We start from the raw sequence: 20,289 nt of genomic DNA, 5'->3' as shown, positions 1-20,289 counted from the left end.
ACCAGGAGCCGAATTTCCCAGTATTACTATTTTGCTCCACGCTGGAATCACACCCCCTTCCCCATCCCAGTTTTCTTTGTTAGTAGAATAGAAATTGTATTGAAATGTCCATCCTCCTCCCATGTATCTCTGGGGGTAAATCCTGATTTGTCTATGTCAGTGCTGTAATTCATTTCCCCTGCTTCAATGATATGTTTAGGAAGGGTCATCTCTCAGTCAGGAAACTAGAAGCTACTCTTTGCAGGCTAGATATAAAGGGTTCTAATACAGGGAACTGGTGGTTTACCCAGAAAAAAGGCCTAAGGGAGCGGTGGTCAGATAAATCACAACTGACCTTCTCAACCTGAAGCACTCAAAACTCACCTTGAAGTTTCTCCGAGTATCACATCCGCTCACCGTTCTGGCTAAAACAGACGGAGAATAATGGCCTCTCCATCGCTCTGACTCAAGGGTGCCTCCTGTCCACATGCTCTAGTCTGGAACCGTACGCTCAAGGGGATTCTAGCAAATGTCGCTCCTGCCTTCTCCTCTTCAGAGCAAAGGAGACCTTAGAAGGGGCGGTGACAAGGCCAAGTCAACAACGGGTAATCCAGCGAAGGGAGCTGGAGAGCTTCTGATAAAGATTTATTTGCTGATAAACTAAAGAAAACAAAGACTCACAGTAAGAACAGTCTCTCTTCGTTTTCCACTGGATTTTTTTCCCATGTGACTCTTGGAACCAAAGACTCGATCTTATGATCATGAGAGGAGCCAGTTGAGATGCAGGCAGACAGCATCTGTGTGAAGCTTGTCCAATCTGAATTTCTTTTATGTGAGAATAAATGTTATTATTTAAGTCATGTTCAATTGTTTTTTTCTGTTAATTGTAACAGAGGTAACACATTACTTAGATCATGGAGGTAAATCCCAGAAGAAACCATTTACAGGAGTGAAAATGGGACCCTTGATAGAACAAGACCAGGGGTAATGAGATGTGGTACAGAGCACATTGGTTTTTATTCTATGCCTTATGCTATTTCACATCACAAAGAGGATATATGTACTTGGACAAAAAAATTGAATTAGAAAAGGGACAGTCTGACATCTCATATCCATCTCCACATTGTGCTTTTCTCGATTTACTCTGATCTATAGAACAAAAAGAAACGGCAGCTAAATGCAACCGTTCATCCTTGCTCTTATTTCAGGCGATCATCAATTCCAGCTGCCCGCTGAGGAGCTTCCTAAGTGAATTCCATTCTCATCCCCCTTGATCTACTACCTGTCACCAAAATAATCATTCCTCGGGGCAAATATGATCACATCCCTCTTCTGCTTAAAATCCTTAATCGAGGGACTTCCCTGGTGGTCCAGTGGGTAAGACTCTGTGCTCCCAATGCAGGTGGTGGGGGTTCGATCCCTGGTCAGGGAACTAGATCCTGCATGCATGCCACAACTAAGAGTCTGCATGCCACAACTAAGAGCCCGCATGCCGCAACTAAGAAGTCCGCATGCCACAACTAAGACCTGGTGCAGCCTAAATAAATAATAAATAAATATTTTTTAAAATCCTGCTCTCACTAGGGTTGCCGCAAGTGGCTCTGAGGAAAGCCAGTTTGGGGGGTGTCTTGCTCTCGCTGAGGGGGCACCTCGGGAACGATGGAGGAAGGAGATAATCGCAGCACCAACCTGCCGGCTGCGGGGACTGCAAGTCTGGAAGAGCAGCTGCAAGGATGGGGAGAAGCGATGCCGATGGCAGATAAAGTCCTCCGATGGGAAAAGGCCTGGTTTCCACCTGCCATCATGGGTGTGGTCTCTTTGGAGTTTCTGACTATCTACTATCTAGAGCCATCCGTTCTGTCAGGTGTTTCCTGTTTTGTTCTGTTTCTGTGCTTGGCTGACTACCTTGTTCCCATTCTAGCGCCTAGAATTTTTGGCTCGAATAAATGGACCACTGAGCAACAGCAGAGATTCCATGAAATTTGCAGCAATCTAGTAAAAACGACACAGAGCTGTGGGCTGCTGGAAACGCCTCTTTACGCTAAAGGAAGAAAAGCCTAAAATGTACTTTATGACCATGATCATTTCTCTTGCTGTGGTTGCTTGGGTGGGACAGCAAGTCCACAACCTCCTTCTCACACACCTGATAGTGACTTTCTTACTCTTGCTTCCTGGACTAAACCAACATGGAATCATTTTGAAGTACAGTGGAATGGCCAAAAGAGAGATAAACAAGCTTCTCAAACAAAAAGAAAAGAAAAATGAATAATGCATCTGCTTTATCCAGTGTGATTAACGGCGTATACGTTGTCCTTGGGGACAGTGTCTGTTATGCTGTCTGGATACTAACACGTTACAGAAGTAGCTCTTTGCTGTCCCTCATTCTGCCCTTAGTTAGTAGAAATTCTGACTTGCCAAGTAAGGCTGTATGCCCAGTGTCTTCATGGGTGTGTTGTCATCCGCTGGCCTTATATGGACAACTCATTCATCATTACCACCTGTCTTGGCTTTTCTCACCCAGGGTTAATTGAACTCTTATTTTTAAAATAATACAGTGGTGAACGTCATCCTTTAGTACAGTTAACAGCGGCTTGGGATAACCGTTCAAGTTGATCTTTGCTGTAGCTGGATACAAGATAGTGGTCTGTGACTACAGGAAGCTGGTTCTACTGTCTGCTTCCACAGTCTGCTTAAACAACTGTCTGGCTTCATGAATATACAAACCAAGTTTACCACTTCTGATGAAGAGACCAATTAAGATTCACTCCTCATTCTGTCTTGATACCGTGGGAGAAGAATCCTCGTGGAATAAAATGAAGCTAATTCCATGGCCTAGTATGTGTTGGCTTCTCCCTTGTGCAGAATTTAGCAATTTGTTGGAAACATTGATCCTTCCTCCCAAATGGGGAATCTGACAGGCTTAGAACTCTTGTTCCCTTGCACTTAAACTTGAACTTAGTACATCCTTAAAGACTTTTTAGTAGCAGGCTTACACGAGATGGTATTTAGGATTTTTAGCATACTTTTAATTTCAGATTTTCAGCTAACTGAAACTAAAGTACATGCGAAGTTAAGAGTCATGTCTATGGCCTTCCCTCCAAGACCAGCCAATAAAGAACAAAACTCATCCCGTGTTTAGTTCAGTAGAAAATCCTACTAGTTTTTCAAGACCAGAATAAGCCTTTAAAGGTAAGCCTCAAGATTCTCATTTTATGGTAACACTGGCCGCTTTTTGTCCCCATAGATGGAGTGGTTGAAATCTGTAAGAATGAACCTCTGAGGGCTGGAAGCGTGACATATTTGGGAACAATTCTTAAACTGATGAACTAGCTGTAATACAGTTTTGTGAATTGATTGCATGGATGCTGTAAAATCTGGACCTTGTGGTGTATCTGTTCCTAAATAAGTGCTGTTTTCTCCCCTTCAATATTGCTGTAAACAGTGGCACCCCGGGAGCATATGTTTGACTTTTCTTTTTTAATGTTTCGTATACAAACTACCATGATTTACATGTGTTTCCTCACTGTAAATAAACTTGTCTTCCTATCTGGATTTTTGTGTGTATGTGTGCTCTACCAAGTAACTACTTTTGCAGTTTTAATCCTGTATTATTTCTTCTACTTTGTTTTGTGTAAAAGGGGAAAAATTAAAAAGCTGGAATCCCCCCACCCCCCAAAAAAAATCCTTAATCGGGATAACCAGCAAGGACCTACTGTATAGCACAGGGAACGCTGCTCAATGTTATGTGGCAGCCTGGATGGGAGGGGAGTCTGGGGGAGAATGGATACATGTATGTGTATGGCTGAGTGGCTTTGCTGTGCACCTGAAATGATCACAACATTGTTAACCAGCTATACTCCAATATAAAATTAAAAGTTACCAAAAATCCTTAATCGAACTCACACTGTCTCTACCAGATGAAGTCCGAATTCTATAATATGGCATCCAAGACTCTTCATGATTTGGCCCCTAACACTCTCATGTACATATTCCAGTTATTCTGAAAATTTTACTTTTCTTCACACACGCCATGTTCTCTCAGACTTCCATTCCTTTGCATACACTGGTTCTTTGGTTTGGAAGGTCCTTCCTAACTAACTCCTTTTACAGCTACCTCTTGTGTGAAGATTTCTTAGCACTACCCTCCCCCACAGTCCTTCTGCAATCTTTTCTTCCCAGTCTGTCATGAATACCTATAGCCTCCATCAGCACCAGTTAGATTACAGATCAAAAGTCACTTACTGGGAAGTCTGAAATCCAGAAAAATCTATGAAAATGAAAATATTTTTTGGTAACTCATTGGATGGCAAAAACTGAACTATTTGTATTTATAACCTCAATGGATTCTAATTTTGTTGCAGAAATATTAATGAGTTTCATTAGAGTGAAGCCTCAGACCCTACTGGCGTTCCTATGTAACATGTAGCATATATACCTGAGGCCCATTCCAAAAATGGCTACTGCAATATTTCTCGTGCCACAAGTTCTAGAACTTTCACTACTCATCAAGAGGTGAGTTCTATTCCCTCTCCCCTTGAAAATGAGAGTAATATTAATATGGACTTGATGAGTAAAAGCAGTGAATGACACCCATTGACTTCCAAGGCAGAGTCATTAGAGATGATATGCCTTCTGCCAGTTCTCCTCTCTCTCAGAATTCTTCCCTTGGAACCCAGCCACCATATCATGAGGAAGCCCAGCCACATGGTAAGACCACTTGCCCACAGCCCCAGCTAAGGTCTCAACCACCAGCCAGCATCAACTGGCAGATGTGTGAGTGAGTCATGCCTTCGGATGTTGACTGCCCTTGGCATTCAGGTGCCCCAACTGTTGGCCGAATGGAACAAAGACAAGGTGGTACCACCACGCCCTGCACAAAATGCAGATATATGAGAAAAATAAACATTTTTGTTGCTTTAGGGCACTAAGTTTTGGGGTAATTGTTCCGCAGCCGTAGTCACTGGAATCCCATCTTCACAAAAATGTGAAATATTCTTAATTCCAAAACCCATCAAAGGTTTCAGATATGTATACTCTAACTGTGCATTTATATATCAATTTTCCAATGGAATTACAAGTTTCTAAGAACAAGAACTAAGTCTTTTTATCTTAGCATTCTCAAAAGCAATGTCTAAGATTAGGTAGGTCCACGAGGCATGTTTATTGAACGAATTTTGAATGAATGGGTCAATAAACAAATGAATAAACACAGTCCCAAACAAACAGTTATTTTAAAATAGTTTTGTGGGGGACTATACTTTCATTTAACTCAATCCATTGCTCAAAAATCATTTAGAATGACTTATTTTTATAATTATTTTCAGTTGAGGAGCTATACAAAAAGTCTCATTAATGTTGCTACTTTGTTTTTATCCAAAAGTGTTACCTGTTATGATTACATACTTTACCCATCACAGTATGTTCCAAATTGTCTTTGGCTGTTTCCAAAAGTCAAATGCGTCTTTAAGGATGAAGATTTTCCGTTACTGAGAACAATCAAAATAATTTGACGTAAACTCTGAAGGTAATTCCAAAACAGAGACCCCAGTGTTTTTGAACAAGGCAATGTTCAAATGCAACGCAATGATGCATAAATGCAAAGATTTCAACATCCACGTCGACAACTTCGGGGAAAAAATTCCATTAATTTGGAGTGTAAGTTCTACTTTGCATGACAAAAATGTTTATCTCATGGTCACACATCATGTCACACATATATTTATCTATATGAGGGGAAAGGGAGGAAAGGAGGTAAAGAGGAAATCCACAGTGTCATGAAGACATGAAAAGATGATGTCAATTTATTTTTTTAATGTTCCTGTTGAGAATAACTGTTTTAGTGCTCCCAGGGAATCTTATAAAGATGGAACAGACGAGGCACTAGTTTTACAGTTTTGCTGCCCAACATCTGTTTGATCAGAGTTTGGTGGATTCTTACTGCCCCGCTTTTCCCCCTCTTCACTTTGTATGAACAGCATAAGCTAGGTTGTATGTAGGTGTACCCGAGGATAATTCACATCCCAAGGAAACATCACTGTGACAGCAAAAGGTCATTAGATAAATATAAATATTAACCACAGTGTCTCAGAAAATGCCAAAAGGGGACAGATCTTACCAACCCCAGCAAAATTTCTTGAAAATCCTCTTTCTTTCTCCTCTCTGAAATCTTCACAGGAACAGTGCCTCCAGACTCCCTTCTTTCTCTACATTTCCCCTCCAAACTCCCCTCTCCCCCTCTGTCTCATATCCCCCCCTTCCACACACACACACACACACACACACACATCGCCTTCTTCCTTTTCTGCATTACCGCTCTCATCTTCTGAACCTGTTCCTTTCTCCTTTTGTCACTTTCTGAGATCGGTGGAACTGTCCTCAGCTGCATTTAATTCCCTCCCTCTCCCATGAACCTGGTGCAGGGCAACCCGGGACCAGAGACACAGTGCTGGTGAAGACAGGATTCTCCTTGCCAAGGTGAGAAGCGGGAGAGGCTGTGAATCCTCAAGTATTTTTTTCTCTTGTCATACCAACAACTTACAGGCAGAATTACGTCTCACTACACAGCATGATGGGCAACCTTAACCAGATATACTGTTAGGACATCATCAGGTACAACATGGCCCGGCTGTAGCGCCCAGGTGAACAATTGAGGGAACATACTCACTGATAAATATTGCTGCAGTCCTGCTGGAAGCTGGTTAAATTGGTGTTGATTTCAATGGCTGGGTAAAGCAGTCCTACGAGGAGGTTTCTCACATCTGGGGCTACCTCATTCCTGAGGACCTCTTCCTTTTCCGGGTACCTCAGCACCACTTTTCTAGGCCTAAGATGGTGTTTAAAGCTCCGGAAAGTCCCAAGAGCCCTCCTACATCCCCATCCCCTCCCCTTCTCTCTGGCCTCTGAACCCTGGGTGAAGTTCTGGAGATTAAAGGGTAGGGAAGCTGCCGGAACGGAAATTCCTGTTAATGATAGGGTTGCCAAATAAAATATAGGCCACCCAGTTAAATGTGAATTTCACGTAAAGAATGAATGATTTTAAAAATAAACTGTAAGTCTATCCCGTCAATATTGGGGGCATACTAAGAAATTATTCATTCTTTATGTGAAATTCAAATTTAACTGGATGCTTCTGTTTGATTGTTTGCTGCTACCTAGCTCTGGTAACCCTAATTTATGATAACCAACCAAGAGTGAAAACCTTAGGCTTCAAAGTGGGAATTCCTACGCATACACTGCCTCTTGAGTTGCCCACAAGAAAATATACCTGAAACATCAAAATATCAAAAAAGCAGTCTCTGAAAATGTCAAGATCAGACAGAGGGAGTCTGCAGCATTAAGATGCTTAAGTAGCTGGAAACGTTTTATTGGTGTCCTACAGACAGAGACCAAGTCAGCTGGTCCTTCGAATATATGGTGTGGTAGCCACGTGAAAATGTACTTGTCAGCAAGTACAGATGAGCTCAAAGTCTCTTCTCAGCTCCAGGAAAGGGAGCTGGGAATTTCAAAGCAAAGAGCTTATAGGAATGTTTAAAAATCGGAAGGAAATCAACATTGCCAAACTGACATGATGCAGATCAAAGATACTACGATGAAATAGAACTACACCGACCCGGAAAACTTAAAGACGGTTGAGGGTAGCCATCGGTCAAAGTGTTCAAAAAACCCATGATTTTTTTTCCCTTGAAAAACACTAATACAATTGAGTAGAAAAGTGAAAATTTGGAGTGATAAAATACAGTCTAATCTGGCTAATTCTCACTTTCTTATCTTCAATCCTGATCATTCTCATAAAAGAAGAAGAAGAAAAAAAAGACCTTTCACCCTAATTCTTCAGAAAATGAAACTACTGCAGTCTCACTTCATAGGGCTAAATCATTATTTTAGAAGCAACTATGGAATATATTTTTACATAGTTATACACTATTTCAGTTAAATGAGTAAAAATTATTAGAATTGTATGATGTATCTATATAGATTATTGATTACTAATAATCAAATTATAAAACCAGAAGAATCACCAAATTACCCAAGTTTCATAGCAGATATCTAATTTATTTGTTTTGCTTTGCTGTTTTAAAAACTATTGCTACATTACCTCCACTAGATACAGATCTCATCAAAGCATTCTTGAGCAAAGGTTTTTAACGACAGGGCTTCCCTGGTGGCGCAGTGGTTGAGAGTCCACCTGCCGATGCAGGGGATGCGGGTCCGTGCCCCGGTCCAGGAAGATCCCACATTGCCACGGAGCGGCTGGGCCCGTGAGCCATGGCCGCTGAGCCTGCGCGTCTGGAGCCTGTGCTCCGCAACGGGAGAGGCCACATCAGTGAGAGGCCCGCGTACCGCAAAAAAAAAAAAAGAAAGAAAAAAAGGTTTTAACTACAAAGGATTTCACAGGTGAAATGAGCCTGTTTGGTCCCCCAGCAAGGATGGAACAGAGCCCGTACAAGATTAGGGGCAGCAGTAGCTATGGAAAGCAATGAGTGCGAAGCAGCTTCCTGCTCGTACAACTATCCCCTGTTGCCTGAATAGGATGGGGGCTCCCAGGTGAGTTTGAGTCAATGGTAAGATTCAGCCTGAGCAAAAGCAGAGCTTCCCTGAGAACAGATCAGGGAACTAGGAAGAGGCTTCAGAGTGAAGGCACAGGCAGTAACAGATGACAGTGCTGTTTATGTCTCCTCCGAAGAAGTCCAAAAACGACTTCGCACGTTCAGCGCTCCGTTTGAAAGGATGCTATTCTGCTGAAATATGACTTCAGAGTCATGATGGTTAATTTTATGTGTCAACTTGACTAGGCCATCGGGTCCCCAGATTGAACGTTATTTCTGGGTATATCTGTGGGAGTGTTTCTGGATGAGACTAGAAGTTGAATCAGTGGACTCAGTAAAGTAGATCCCCCTCCCCAGTGTGGGTGGGCATCATCCAATCCATTAAGGGCATCGGTAGAACCTTGAATAGAAAAAGGCAGAGGACGGAGAAATTTGCCCCTTTTGCTTGCTACCTGCCTGCTTGAGACGGGACACTGACCTTCTCCTGACCTTGGACTGGGATTTGCACCATCAGTTCCTATGGCTCTCAGGCCCTCAGACTCAGACTGGAATTACACCACCAACTTTCCTGGGTCTCCAGCTTGCAGATGCATTTCATGGGACTTCTCAGCCTTCGTAATCACACGTGCCAATTCCTCACATAAATCTCTTTATCTGTATGTCTACTGTTAACCGAAAACAATAAAGCGGCCAATTATTTTACCAGGAAAATGGGTTTATACTGGGGCAGCAAAGAGTTGCCATTCACGGTACGCAACTATGGCGAACCACCTGCAAGTCTGGTAATACACAGGAGAGGAAACTTTATAGAGGAGAAGGGAGAGTTGGGCGGGGCTCTTACAAGCAAAGAGTCCATTGGAGGAAACTGGGAGTTGGAAGTATAGTGGCTTTTCATTGGCTGAGTTGTAACAGTCTCTAATTGGCTGAGCTGTTGCCAGACAGAGAGAAAATTTTTCTTCCTCCTACTGGCCGTATTAAAGTAGTGTCACTTCGTGCTGGAGATACAAAGTAGGTCTCTTACTATTGGCATCTGTATTGACCTCAAGCGGTATGTGTGTGATCACTGTTCTGCCTCCCAACTCCATTTCAGTGAAGTTCCCTTCATTAATTTTCACAGTATGTATATGTATTCTATATGTATATCTATATATCTATAGCTCTTCTATTGGTTCTGTTTCTCTGGAGAAGCCTAAAACAAGTCCATTAAGCATCACAGAGGGAAATGAACCCATACTCGCCAAACTGGAGGCCTCCTCCGGCACGTCCTCTCTCCCATCCACAATCACTCACCATCTGAATTCCATTTCCTATGTTTCATTCAGCGTTTTAGAAGTGACGGCCCTGTAAAAACAGCAGCTCTTTCTCATTTTAGCAGCTAACCAAACTGTAAACTCACCGAAGGCAGGAGAAGTCTCTCAGATCTGTATTTCCTAGGGGCCTAAAACCTAGAAGCAAGTGCTTTGCGCATAGATAGGGGTTTCAGTGAATTAATGAGTGTAATCTCCGAATTGCTAACATTTGCAAACAGTAATTAGCATTGTATTATTAATCTCCAAAACCAAACAAGACTGAATCACAGAGACCAATCTGCCTTCACAGTTCTCACCCAGACTCCTTCAGAAAAAGACCGAAGCACTCTGCCAGGGGAGTGGAGAACAGACTGCAGCCTCCGGAGGTATGGCTGTGGCTTTACCAAACTTTGACCAGCATTAAATTAGCCAACAGAAAATGAATGAAAGTCCTGTCAGCATGTTACACACATCGGGGAAAAGAACATAAGAAATCGTATTAACAAAATACGCCTCTCTTTCTATAGAATTTGTTCCTTTGATCTTTATCCCAAACCTTCTTTGACATAATTAACTAAAGACTGAAAACCGAAGATGTGAAACACACAAAAGCCCATTAGATTACATAGCCCACGTTATTGGGCCCCATGTACAATTAAGTGTTCTTTATGGAAATATTTTCTAGAACTTTGTCTAATCCATTTCCAGTAGACTTGCTCTAAATGTTTCAAAGTCTTCTTCTGAAGAACTTATTCCAGTTAGGCACATCTTTGATACCTGACTGTTATTCTGAGATTTCTGTTTCAATTTGTCTCATTTCATTTTTGCCCCATTACTCCTACTTAGACCCTTTCCCCGTCACCATATTGTAGATAGTTTTCATATTCCCTTTTAGGCATAATTTAACCATGCTTCACACATTAACTTGAGTAGACTGTATATGGTATAAATTACAGAGAACAGCGATGTGTGAAGACATACTGTGAATAAATTAAAGCATTAATTTCAGACATATCAAACTAACACTTTTCAAATTTGTGGTTCCTATAATTTTCAGACCTGTTTCTGAGGTCTTTGGAATGGGGGAATTGAATGGAAAATTAGTCTAAAACTTCTACTTTTATTTCATAGGATGGAGACCGGCCATTTCCATGAATATTTAAAAGAGGAAGAATTTTAAAAGGTGAATTTAACACAGAGGACCTACTCAGATTTAAGGAGATGTTGACATTCAGACATACAGGTGAGAAAGACTGTTTAGCAACTCACCAGACGTAATCACCACCAATCTAGCAGTGAAGAGAATTAATGCTATTGCCAATCAGGAGAGGACTTTACGGCCCTCTGAGTATTTGTGCAACTTGGTACAATGAGTCTGAGTTGACTGAAGAAGAGAACATGTTTATAATATGAAGGGAAGATTTAAAAATGAGAACCTAACTCAAATTTAACCGAAATCTCTAGGTGGAAATGAAAATATTCCCAGCACAGGCTCTCCTGGGATCCTGGGGTTTCTGGTTTCCACAACTGATACAGAATCACAGGATATACATGGAACTGGCACCAAAACACACACACACACACACACACACACACACACACACACACACTTCTTTTTAGGTAGTGAGACTTGAGAAGAAGGATCAAGTTCATTCTTGTTCGCAGTTTTATTACTCTTCATAGTATTTATCACTTATGCCATGTCTGACACAGAGTAGAAGTTAATAAATGTTGGTTGAACAAATTCATTTATTTGGCACTGATTTCTCTAGTTAAGGAATCAAATAGAAAGATACCATGCGTACTTCTCTGCTAACCCTCCCCCCGCAAACCAATATAGAATGGGAAAAAGTTCTTTAATTTCCTAAAGGTAGGCTTTGAGATAGTATTAGTCCTCAGAATATAACTGGGAAGCATCTAACATCTCACCATCTAATGAAGGTCCTAAAGATGACGCTCATGAAGGCAGAGGCAGTGTCCCATTTTTCTCTTGATATCAGCTCATGACATGGGCATGGGATGAGGTAATAAATAAGAGCCAGTTGGAACAGCTGACCTACACTGTGTTAGCCCCCTATCTGAGCGCTTACATGCTTTCTTTTTGGCTGCACTGGGTCTTAGTTGCGGCATGCAGGATCTTCACTGCGGCATGCGGGATTTTCTTAGTTGCGGCATGAGGATTCTTAGTTGCAGCATGCGGACTCTTAGTTGCGGCATGCATGCGGGATCTAGTTCCCCGACCAGGGATCAAACCCAGGCCCCCTGCTTTGGGAGCATGGAGTCTTAACCTACTGGACCACTAGGGAAGTCCCCGTGAGAACTTACATGCTTTAATTCATTTACTTTTTACAATAATTCTGTGCGGGGGGTATAGGTCTTACCCCCAGTTTCCAGTTCTTACCATAAGGCATTCTAAGAGGATTAGTATCAATAAGTAACTGCCAGTTATCAATGTATTGTCTCTCAGCTCCAAACCCACCCTTCTGTGAGCGGGAGGCTGGCGGAATGTGAGGCTGTCAACAGAGGGCGCCAGAGAGACACTGCAAGGCCACAGCCCCAGGAAGACCCTCCATAGCAGGTATTCAGGTGGGAGCCCGGTGGCTAGCTTGGAGGAGTCCAGCTGCACTTCGGGCCACAGTGTCCTCACTGGGAGCTGTTTCTGCAGACCAGCTCTGGTCCCACCTTCGGGAACGTCTGTCCCCACTAGCAGGCTACGTGTTCACGAGGCAGCCACAGCTTCTCGGAAGGGGAGTGACTCCCAGCCTTGGGGTTGGGGGTGGCTTAGGGGGATGGAGGTAGAGGTGGGAGTGGGCCCCTCCCTTCATCCTAAGTCCCTTTATTGTCTCCTCTCCTTCAGCCAAGACACAGTGGCTGCAACCTCTGTACCCCTTGGATGCTTTTTATCCCGTTTAGGAGCTAAGCTCCTTCTACTGGTTAGGAGTTCTTCACATTAAATTGTCCCGATATAGTGCTGGGAGGATGCTGTATTATATTACACCCCGAACTGGCCAAGATGGTGCCACTAGGAAGCGATCAACCTGGACTTCAAAGCCAGGAGGTCTGATACCAGAGGACACACTCCAAACTTCAATGCTATGTTGTCTCAAACATTTGGGAGAAAATCCAGGTTAACTTCCCCTATGGATCTGGGCACCACTAATGCCACAGGAAGAATTTACTTACCTAGGAATTTCATTCAATGGCAAAGATGAGAATTGTGATGCAGAAGTAAGGTGCTCAACTGCACCTCCTCAAGTACGGCACAGACTAAAACCATGACCGTGGATTTCAATATTTCAAATCACTTTCACACGCAGGATTTTACCCAAACAACTTTGTAGAGGGAATAAGCCATGTGTTATTATTCCTGTAGATATAGAAACTGAGGCCTGGAGACATTAAAAATTTACATGGGTAGTTGTACTAAGGTCTCCCAACTCCCAGCCAGAACTTTGTCTATAATACCACTGTCTTGTCTTGAAGTTTAGTTGCTCTGGAGTCAATCTGACAAGGAGACCAAAAAGACCCACGTCCTAATTCTTGGAGCCTCTGCGTATGACCTTATATGGAAAAAGGGTCTTTGCAGATGTGGTTAAGTTGAGGATCCTGGGGCACAGAGATTATCCTGGAGAATCAGGGCAGCTCTAAATGCCATCATAAGAGTCCTTATAAGAGACAGGCAGAGGGCTTCCCTGGTGGCGCAGTGGCTGAGAATCCGCCTGCCAATGCAGGGGACACGGGTTCGAGCCCTGGTCTGGGAAGATCCCACATGCCGTGGAGCAACTAAGCCCGTGCACCACAGCCACTGAGCCTGCACTCTAGAGCCCGCGAGCCACAACTACTGAGCCCACGTGCTGCAACTACTGAACCCCGCACGCCTAGAGCCCATGCTCTAGCAACAAGAGAAGCCACTGCAATGAGAAGCCCGCGAACCACAACGAAGAGTAGCCCCCCGATCACCACAACTAGAGAAAGCCCGCGCGCAGCAACGAAGACCCAACGCAGCCAAAAATAAAATAAAATAAAAAATAAATTTATTTAAAAAACAAAGAGGCAGAGTGAGACTTCACACACACAGAGAAGGTGTCATGAAGACAGAGGCAGCGACTGCAGGGATGCGGCCACAAGTGAAGGAATGCCTGCAGCCTCTAGCAGCTTGGCCTCCAGAAAGAGGCCAAGAAAAGTTCCCCTCCAGAGCCTCTGGAGGGAGCACAGCCCTGCTGCCACCTGAATTTTGGCCCAGTGGGATGGATTTCTGACTTCCGGCCCCCAGAACTGTGAGAGAACAAATTACCACAATTTTAAGCCACCAAGTTTGTGGTAATTTGTTACAGCAGCCTCAGGAAACTAATAGATTGACAAATTCAAGTTTAGAAGAAAAGCATGCATATAGAAAATAATTTCTTTTTCTTTTCTTTTTTTTTTTTGGCCGTGCCACGCAGCTTGCAGGATCTTAGTTCCCCAACCTGGGATCGAACCCACACCCTCAGCAGGGAAAGTATGGAGTCCTTACCACTGGACCACGGGGGAATTCCCTAGAAAATAATTTCTTAATGTGATATAAAAAGATCCATACGGTTGATCTTTGAGCAACACTGATTTTAACAGCACGGCTCCACTTATACTGTACTTGGATTTTTTCCAGTAATAAGTGTTACAGTACTGCATGACCCGCAGTTGGTTAAATCCTCGGTTGCAGAACCTCTGATGTAGAGGAAACACAGATAAGGAGGAACTGCATATACAGAAAGCAGACTATAAGATACATTCAGATTTTTGACTGCGCCAAGGGTCAGCGCCCCCAACCCCTGAGTTGTTCAAGGGTCAACTGTAAACCTACTTTCATTAAATTTCAGAGTGTTAACATTCAGAATGAAAATACAAGCTACAGATTAGAAGACATTTGTAATATAAATATTCTACAAAGGATTTATATCCAGAATATAGAAAGAACTCCTTCAAATTAATGAAAAAGACCAACAACTCAAAAAGTTTTAAACGGCCGAAAGTCTTGAACAGGCCCATCACAGAAAAGGATATGCAAATGACCGACAAGCACATGAAAATGTGCTTAATGTCACTGCAAGTTAAAATCCCAATGAGAGGGCTTCCCTGGTGGCGCAGTGGTTGAGAATCTGCCTGCCGATGCAGGGGACACGGGTTCGTGCCCCGGTCCGGGAAGATCCCACATGCCGCGGAGTGGCTGGGCCCGTGAGCCATGGCCTCTGAGCCTGCGCGTCTGGAGCCTGTGCTCCGCAACGGGAGAGGCCACAACAGTGAGAGGCCCGCATACCGCCAAAAAAAAAAAAAAAAACCCAATGAGACAATGGTATACCATTACACCCTGATAATACCAAGTGTTGGTGAAGATAAGGGACAGCTAGCACTCTCATACACTGCTGGTGAGAGTGCAAATTGGTACAACTACTTAGGAAAACTATTTTACAGTACCTACTAAAGCCAAACATATACATACATACACACACACACACACACACACACACACACATATATACTATAATTCAGAAATTCCACTCATGAACATATACACAAGATAACGTGTGCTTATATCCACCAAAAGACACAAACTGAAATGTACAAGAATATCCATCAAGAGTAGAATGGATAAAAATTTGCAGTATGTTTATATAATGAACTAATATAGAGCAAAGAAAAAGAATGAACTCCTACTGTACCCAACAGAACTGAACCTCGCAGACCTAATGTTGAACAAAAGAAGCCTGACACAAGATGGTACACACTGTACGATAACTTTTTTTTTTTTTTTGCAGTACACGGGCCTCTCACTGTTGTGGCCTCTCCCATTGTGGAGCACAGGCTCCGGACGCGCAGGCTCAGCGGCCATGGCTCACGGAGCCAGCCGCTCCGCGGCATGTGGGATCTTCGCGGACCGGGGCACGAACCCGTGTCCCCTGCATCGGCAGGCGGACTCCCAACCACTGCGCCACCAGGGAAGCCCTGTATGATGCTAATGATGCCATTTTTATGAAGTTCAAGAACGTGTGAAACCAAGCTCTAGTGGTAGAGGTTAGACTTGCGGCGTCCTTGTAAGGGTTATCTGCTGGGAGGGGAGCAGCTCCCACAGGGGAGCTGACCGGTGTGCTGGAAGTGGTCTAGATCTTAACCTGGAGGGAGGGCAGTTATACGGATGTAGACGGAAGCAAAAGAAATTGATTGAGGTGTACACTTAAGAGGCATGTTCTTTACTGTATATAAGTTAGATCTTAATAAAAAAAGAACATTAACTTTTTATCTTAAAGAAATGGCAGAAAGGTAGTAAGGTTAACGTATCACATTTAAGAGTCAGGAAACCGGTATGGCATTCGAGTTTCACTAAAAAATGGTCTTATGAAAACTGATTGTCCTCATTTGCAAAATTGGAATATTAATATCTACCAACCTCCTATAGCAATTAAGAGCATTAGATAATGTGTAAGTATTCTTGAGTTCCTATAAGAGAAGCCTCATATAAATATAAGGTAACATTTTGGGTGACACATTCCAAGATCTCATTTTCACTTAAGTAATCTCTTACAGATACTACCTCCTGTCTTTTAAGTTACAGTCGCTAAACTCATGAAGTAAATGAAAGTGGAAACTTGAGTTATGCCAGCAACAAATTGATAAACTGAGGCTCCAGGAGGGCCGCCTCTTATTCTTTCTATGACCCTTCTGAAGGGCGATCATCATAAAATGAAAAGTTAATACTTATTAAATCTTCCTGAAGGATTCAGAATCTACTTACAGGATTTTCAATTCCAGAGACTCCAGTCAAAGATTTATAAACAGCCTCGAGCCCTAAGACCATCCTGCTTATCTGCTTCTTTGTGAGGGTTAAACAATAACCAGGTGTAGTCATATCTATGTACACAGCATGGTTGAAATCATATAATTCCTCTGCATCTGAGCCGCCTCATGTGTTAGCACTGGCCGTATGTAGCTGTCAAGCACTTGAATTTGGCTAATCTGAATTGGTTTGTCCTCTAAGTGTAAAATACACACCCTTTTCAAGAGAGTGTACACAGAAAAAGAATGTAAACTATCTCATTGATATGTTTATATTGATTACATGTCAAAATGATAGTATGTCTAATATACTGGGTTAAATAAGATATATTATTCAAATAAATTTAACCTGTTTATTTTTACTTTTTAAAAATGTGGCTACTACAAAACTTTAAATTCCATGTATGGCTTGCATTATATTGCTATTGGACAGCAGGGCTGTGAATAAAGATGGAGATCTTCATAATGCTATTCCTCTCAGGACAGAGTTTTCAGAAATGGAGTTTTAAAAATTAGGGTTAAGATTGCTTAAATGTTCTCTGGCCAAATTACCTGTCTTAGGTCAGAGATTAAAACCTACATTTAATCCTTATACTCAACTGAGTTTTAGAATGGTCATATGATAAGATATTTGGCCTACCTGAAGTCATGGAATATTTGACCAGTTTTCCCTGAGCTTTAATCATATGTAAACCTGCGGTTCTAAAACCTTTGGGGAAACTTGAACTACTGAAACAGAGACATGACCTTAGTACGTCTCCTACAGGACTATCCAGAACACCCCGACACAAAAAGTATATTCAATTAACCAAAAACAATACTGCTACAAACTGAACTGTGTCCCCTGTCCCCGAACTCTTATGTTGAAGCCCTAGCCCACAAATGTGATGGTATTGAGAGGTGGGGCCTTTGGGAGGTAATTAGATTTGGATGAGGTCATGAGGGTGGGGCACTGATGATGGGATTAATGTTCTTATAAGGAAAGGAAGAGATGAGAGCTGTCTTTCTCTCCACCGTGTGAGGTCACTGCAAGAAGGCGGCCATCTCCATGCCAGGAAGAGAGCCCTCACTAGGAACTGACCCTGCCAGACCTTGATCTGGGACTTCTAGCCTTCAGAACTATGAGAAAGTAAATTTCAATTTTTGAAACCACCCCATCTATTGTATTTTGTTATGGCAGCCCAAGCAGCTATTACCTACCACTTGAAGCAATCTCTTTCTAGTTAAATATCATAATTAATCTTTACTTAATGCTAATTATGAATATATACCTTTTTGTTATATAAGGACAGGCCTGACCCATGGCCTCTGGAGACCAACTTGCTCACAGACCATTTTTGTTGAGCCAGGAAAAAAAGTCAAGGAGAACGATCATTATTTTAAAACATTATCACAATGAAACATTTTTTCTTAACTGTATCAAAATTATTTTCTTAAGCAAATGGAATTCATATTCCCACTTGAACTGAAAATGCTAAGTTTTTAATATCCCCCTAGGGATGTGCTTCCTGGTATGTCACCTTCAATGATTTTATCATAGCTTAAGCATAATAAAAATCTCATTGTATGCTCCAAGGCATGAACGATCCTAAATGTTCCTCCATCAGTACAGTGCTCAGCCTTGTGGCTTCTGGAATAACATTTTTGTTTGTTTGTTTTTATTTATTTTATTTGTTTATCTTTGGCTGCGTTGGGTCTTTGTTGCTGTGCACGGGCTTTCTCTAGTTGCAGTGAGCAGGGGCTACTCCTCGTTGCAGTGCGTGGGCTTCTCTTGTTGCGGAGCACGGGATCTAGACACGCGGGCTTCAGTAGTTGTAGTGCGCGGGCTCAGTAGTTGTGGCTCGCGGGCTCTAGAGCGCGGGCTCAGTAGCTGTGGCACACGGGCTTAGTTGCTCCACGGCATGTGGGATCTTCCCGGACCAGGGCTCGAACCCGTGTCCCCTGCCTTGGCAGGTGGATTATTAACCACTGTGCCACCAGGGAATTCCTGGAATAACCTTTTTAAAGGCATTACAAAAAAAGAAAGAAAGGGTCCCAGCCCAGGGAGCAGCCTCATACGCTTTGTTTCTTTAGAAATCTTCAAAACATCTTTAGGTGTTTGGTTTTAAAGAAAGAGGGGGAAAAATGGTAGAGAACCAAATAGGGTAGTTGATCAACCCTTGTTATCTATCACGTTAATCCCTTCTGCCACCTTTTAGAACTCCAAGAAATCTATACAAAATTTTGTCCGGCACATATTTTCTTGGAAAAGGCCCTGAGCTCTGAACATAATCTCCAAGGAGACAGTGACCAAAAAAGGAAAGAACCTCTTATTTCAGGGTTTGCTTTAGCGCACTCGGCGAATGGTCCTCTCTCTCACCTCCATGCCAGGTATAACCAGCCTCCCCACTTGCCACATACAGGCCACCTAACATAAGACCTCAGAAGGCATACCAGGCTCTGCTTCCACTCGTTGCCGGGTTACCTTGTTCCTTGATTTAATTTCCTGGTGTGTATATGTTTACTCAGGTTGCTGTCTCCTCATTTGGACGAGACTCGCAGTGGAACCTGTTACCACACTTATCAACATACCCTTTCCCCTTATTCCTCTCTACTCTTTTGAGGCCACCTGAACTTGTCACAGTGCTGGATGGGTTGTCCATCTCTTTACTCTCTTTGTGTTCTGGTCTAGAGATGATCAGTTTGGTGGCGGTACTCTTAAGCTTGTCAGATCACATTTCTGTCCCGCCAGTCCCAGGTGGTATAGAATTCTCTTCCATTCCCACAATAAAGTTGTTGTGAGAAAGCAATGGTGTGCTCTTAGCTCCCTAGAAGAGAATATTGTATAAAACTAATACAAGCTTTCGGTTTCCTCCAATTATTCTGGCATTGTCACACCAGAAGGCAGAGCTCTCTGCACCTGCCTTGGCCATTTCTTCCCTAAGAGTCAGCAGAGCGCTCGGGCACCCGCTGACGTCGCACCGCTCACCCCTTCCGCCCTCCCCAAAGCCCCCATTTCAAGTTCTCTCCTTGAACATAACTCCCGATCTTCCTACAACCCTCCTCGTATTGGGGTAAAGAACTGAAGCTCACTCTTTTCCATACTCGGCTCATCAGTCAATTCTAAAATCTCTTTTCCTTGCAGAGCGCAGATGGGTAAGTTTTTGGGTTTCGGTTGATTTTTTTTTTCCCCCTAAAACTTGCCTGAAACCAGTGAGTCTGGCCCTCGCACACCCGGAATCCCAAGGCGAGGAGTGGGCTGGCCAGGAGGGTCCTCGACACCCAGGGCTGTTGAGAACGAGATCGGCCCCGGGGAGCGGCGAGGAGACGCAGGCGAGCTCGGGGCCCGGAGCCGGGCCCCCCGGGCAGCCGCGCCCCGACTCGCCGACCCCCGCGGCGCCGGCGTCCGGACCCCCGCGCCGGGCAGGGCCCTCGGTCCTGGGGGGACCGGAGGGCCGGCCGGCCGGGCCGAAAGCGCCGCGCCGCGGCCTCCGGCTCCTCCTCGAGGCCAGGCCGGTGGGTGGCGGCGGCCCGGGTCCCCGGGGATGGCGGCAGCCGCGCTCCGCCAGCAGGTGGCCCCGGGGTCCCGGCGGCGCCGCCTCCTCCCGGCGCCCCTCCTCCCGCGGGGGCGGTCAGCGCCCCGACCCGGCTGGCACCCCGCCGCCGCCGCCGCCGCCGCCGCCGCCGCT

General features: G+C 43.8%; 1 pseudogene; it reads left to right on the top strand.

The window, feature by feature from the left end:
• Positions 1-1,621: 1,621 nt before the first annotated feature.
• Positions 1,622-2,248, top strand: LOC113628455 (ADP-ribosylation factor-like protein 6-interacting protein 1 pseudogene; annotated as a pseudogene).
• Positions 2,249-20,289: the final 18,041 nt, after the last annotated feature.

The sequence above is a fragment of the Aethalodelphis obliquidens genome, unplaced genomic scaffold, assembly GCF_003676395.1.
Source record: "Aethalodelphis obliquidens isolate GAN/ISIS:26980383/991018 unplaced genomic scaffold, ASM367639v1 scaffold23, whole genome shotgun sequence".
In the NCBI taxonomy this organism is placed as follows: Eukaryota; Metazoa; Chordata; class Mammalia; order Artiodactyla; family Delphinidae; genus Aethalodelphis; species Aethalodelphis obliquidens.
This window is presented reverse-complemented; position numbering and strand designations above follow the sequence as displayed.